The sequence below is a fragment of the Alligator sinensis genome, unplaced genomic scaffold (assembly GCF_000455745.1).
Source record: "Alligator sinensis unplaced genomic scaffold, ASM45574v1 scaffold87_1, whole genome shotgun sequence".
NCBI lineage: Eukaryota > Metazoa > Chordata > Crocodylia > Alligatoridae > Alligator > Alligator sinensis.
In genome coordinates, this window is record NW_005841929.1 from 502,823 (window position 1) to 507,780 (window position 4,958).

The window sequence follows — 4,958 nt, forward strand, 5'->3', positions numbered from 1 at the left end:
GAGTTCCTGCCGGCTTTATCCCGGTTCCCTCACCAGAGTTTCTGCCGGCTCTATCCTGGTTCCCTCACCGGAGTTCCTGCCGGCTCTATCCCGGTTCCCTCACCCGAGTTCCTGCCGGCTTTATCCCGGTTCCCTCACCAGAGTTTCTGCCGGCTCTATCCTGGTTCCCTCACCGGAGTTCCTGCCGGCTCTATCCCGGTTCCCTCACCCGAGTTCCTGCCGGCTTTATCCCGGTTCCCTCACCAGAGTTTCTGCCGGCTCTATCCTGGTTCCCTCACCGGAGTTCCTGCCGGCTCTATCCCGGTTCCCTCACCCGAGTTCCTGCCGGCTTTATCCCGGTTCCCTCACCAGAGTTTCTGCCGGCTCTATCCTGGTTCCCTCACCGGAGTTCCTGCCGGCTCTATCCCGGTTCCCTCACCCGAGTTCCTGCCGGCTTTATCCCGGTTCCCTCACCAGAGTTTCTGCCGGCTCTATCCTGGTTCCCTCACCGGAGTTCCTGCCGGCTCTATCCCGGTTCCCTCACCCGAGTTCCTGCCGGCTTTATCCCGGTTCCCTCACCAGAGTTTCTGCCGGCTCTATCCTGGTTCCCTCACCGGAGTTCCTGCCGGCTCTATCCCGGTTCCCTCACCCGAGTTCCTGCCGGCTTTATCCCGGTTCCCTCACCAGAGTTTCTGCCGGCTCTATCCTGGTTCCCTCACCGGAGTTCCTGCCGGCTCTATCCCGGTTCCCTCACCCGAGTTCCTGCCGGCTTTATCCCGGTTCCCTCACCAGAGTTTCTGCCGGCTCTATCCTGGTTCCCTCACCGGAGTTCCTGCCGGCTCTATCCCGGTTCCCTCACCCGAGTTCCTGCCGGCTTTATCCCGGTTCCCTCACCGGAGTTCCTGCCGGCTTTATCCCGGTTCCCTCACCGGAGTTTCCGCCGGCTCTAGTCCGGTTCCCTCACCGGAGTTCCCGCCGGCTCCCTCTCTGGGTTCCTCCTCGGAGCCTCTGCCGGCTTGTCCCCAGTTACCTCACCGGTGGTTCCAGCTGGCCCTCTCTCTGGGCTCCTCCTCAGAGCTCCTGCTGGCTCCCTCGTCAATTTCGCCACTCTTCCTCGGAGCTGCGGCTCTCCGGTGCTGCTGCAGCCTATTCGGCCCACGGCCAAGGCCCCTTGCGGGTGCCCGGTTCCACTCCCGGGCTTCCCCCCAGGCTTCATGTCCTCCCGCAGCGCGCCCCCTCTGCCTTCGGGGCCGTGTTTTATTTCCGCTAAGCGGCGCCTCTCTCTGACGGAACTCCGCCCCAGCCGTATGAAAGCGCGGCTAATGAGCCGTGCGGGTGGTTCCCCGGCCTGCACGCTGCCACTGCTCCCACCTCCTGCGAAGCATAAGTGAGTATTTCCTCTGGCTCTGGGCCAGGGTCTCCCTCTAGTCCCGTTGTCCCTGGGACAGTGTTAACTAAAAGAGAAGCTAAGACATAGGCAGGCAAGGCATTGCTCAAACCTCTCTCTAGCCCTAGCACTATCCAAGAGGGCTAGAGAAGCTGTCCTGCTTCATTTCAAATTTAATATTCACTGGGTCAAAAGAATAAAGAGCACTGGAAAATTACTGCCCCACCATCATGGGCAGGGTTCCAGGCTAGAACGCAGCATCCTACTCTTCCAGAGTATCAGCCATCTCAGTGAGCTACATAACCTCTCACTTGTTTCTTTCTTCCCCATTTTGCATATCTCCCTGTCTTGGCTATCCAGCAGACCAGCTTCAGGAGAAGTGCTGGGGAGGGGTCTGGCTAATCATAATGTTTAGCCCATGGCCTAATAGTTACAGTACTTTGCTGGAAAGCAGGAGATGTAGATTCAAACCCTCTCTGGTAAGGGATGGAGCCTAGGCCTAGAATCCAGATCTCCTACTCGCTTGGCATGTGACGTAGTCACTAGGCCATTGGGCTGAAAGGAGGGAGGGTTTTCCTCCTCTTGTTTTACTTCTGGAAGCATGATTCTATTTTACCACAGGGTGAAACAGAATCCCAAACTGTGCAAAACTGCCAAAAAAGCCATTATGTGGCTGGATACATGCCATTTAAGTGCTTAAAGCAAAAGAAGGTGTACCCCTGAGTAAGCTGTACAAGAGATCACACAGCATGTCAGTGTAGCAGCAGGGAAATTAATCCACATCACCTACATAAGCACTTTAACCACTGGACCATCCTGCGTTTGAATAGATTCCTTTGAAAATTGGGTAGTAAGTATCACAATAGGAGTTGCTGGATATTGTTCCCTCATAAAAAAATGTAAAAAGATGGCAGAATCCCTGTGCTCTGAGAGAACAAGTTGGTACAGCATATATTCCTGCTAATTCATTGAGAGACCTCTGCAATTATGTGCTTTTAAATTCCCTTTCTTGGTAATTTAAGGGTCAGACTCAGAATTATTTATTCTGACATTTGTTTATGAGGGGAGGAACTTGACTGACTCACTGATTTGCTTGAAATGTGAGTTCTACATAATGTACATTAAACAGAAACAGGGTCTATTTAGAATGCAAATAAATATAATTTGCATGCTCCTTTCAGCCAAAAATGCAAACTTTGCCATCAAAACCTGCTCCTTATTATCATATCAGCATAGGGCTCCAACAAACTAAGAAAAGCCTATGGAATTGCCACTCTTGTAACCCTTTTTAACACATGTACTTTAAACTGAAAGTTTTAGCATAGGAAATTCAATCTAAAGTCAGTTTAAAACGTATAAGATTAAACTCAATGACACAAACAAGGAAACTTAGACTGAAAGCTGGAATCTAACTCAATATGAAGTCATAAAATAGATATCTATCCATCTGGAAATTTATATCAAACTACCTGTTACAGCATTTAAATGTCAGATATTAATGCAATATACTGCATTATGGTTAAATATAGAACCGATCATCGCCTATATAATACATGACCATGACTAGTACACTGGGCCCAATCTGATCATTACTGGCCATTATGACTATGAAATGGGGCTGGGGGGAGGGGGAGAAAAGGAGGGAGGCCATGGGGAGAGGAATAAGAAAAAACTGGTTTGATGAGAAAGACCCAGAGATCCAAGAGTTGATCAACTGCAAGTGCAAAGCCTTTTGTGCTTGGCAGAATGACATCAACTCTAAGCAAAAGAAATTGAATCTCCAACAAGCCAAGGCAGAGGTCCAAAGGAGGACCCATGATATGAAGAACAGATGGTGGGAAGACAATATCTTGCTGACATCCACAATATGTGGAGTTTTTTCAATGCCACCAAAGCCATCTATGGTCTGAGCACTCAGCAACCAACCCCCTTGAGACCTAAGGATGGAGGAGACCTGATCAAGGAAAGGGAAGCCATCAACGCCCATTGGAAGGAGTATTTTGAAGACCTTCTCAATCAAAACTCTGTTGTTGGCAAAAGTGCTTTCAACTCCATCCTTCACCCAGTCAGAGACAAATTTTGGTATTCCTCCAATTCTTGACGAGGTGAGGAAAACCATCAGGCAGATTAAGAATGATAAGGCATCTGGAGCTGATGGAATCCCTGCCAAAATCTTCAAGCACAGGGGGAAAGGAGCTCCCATCACAGCTCCACGTCCTCATCTTAAGGATTTGGAAAGATGAGGAAATTCCAGATGACCTCAGGGATGCCATGATTGTGACAAACTTCAAGAAAGGAGGTAAGTCCAAATGTGGAAATTACAGAGGGATCGCCTTGGTGTCCCCACCACAGGAAAGATCATTTTGAGAACCCTCCTGAAGCATCTCCTTCCACTTGCTGAAGAGCTCCTCCCAGAATCTCAATGTGGATTTAGGGCATCAAGAGGCACAACCGACATGATCTTCACAGCTCTCAAGCTGCAGGAAAAATGCCAGAAACAACATAAACCTCTCTACATGGTCTTCTTTGACCTCATGAAAGCCTTCAACTCTGTCAACTGAGAAGCACTGTGGAGGATCCTTCTGAAGTATGGATGGCCACAGAAATTCATCCCTATTCTTTGCCTGGTCCATGATGGTATGCAACCAGAGTTTCTCGGTAATAGATCTATCACAGATCCCTTTGAAGTTAAAACAGGAGTTAAGCAAGGCTGTGTCATGCTTCAACACTTTTCTTGATATTCCAATGCTACATCTGACCACCAACAAGCTTCCAGTCAGAGTGGAGCTAAACTACTGAATGGAAGCCAAAATCAAGACCTACCCAACCTCAATCATCGAGTTCCAGTTCACCGATGGTGCTGTAGTCTGTGCTCACTCGGAAGCAGACCTTTGGGCAATTATCAACATCTTTATTGAGGCATACGACTCAGGTTGTTCAGATTCACGGTGAGATTCTGGAGAACGTTGAGTATTTCCCGTACCTCAGAAGCCATCTCTCACCGAAGGCTGACATCAATGAAGAAATCCAGCAAAGCCTCAAATGTGCAAATGCAGTCTTCTGATGCCTGAGGAAATGGGTCACAATCTTTGAACACGTCAAATCTGAAACTAAGCTCATGGTTGATCAAGCAGTTGTGATCTCCACCTTACTGTATGGAACTGAGGCATGGACATGTACAGGAGACACTTCATGTCATTGGAGAAGTACCATCAATACTGCCTGCAGAAGATCCTTTGAATCCACTGAGAAGATAGATGCACCAACATTAGCATCCTATCACAAGCAAACACCATGAGCATCAAGATGATCATCCAACAACAACTTTGCTGGACCAGCCGCATCATCCAGATATCCAACTCCAGACTTCCGAAGCAAGTTTTATTCTCCTAGCTCAGTCAAGGCATACACTCAAGAGGAGGACAGAGAAAGTGCTTCAAGGATGTTCTCAAGGCTAACTTGAAAAAAATGCAACATCTACATCAACTCATGGGAGACTATCACCCAAGGCCACCCCAAATGGAAGAAGATTCTGCTGCAAGAATCTCAGTACTTTGAAACTTTATGACAACAGGAGACAGAAAAGCAGGAA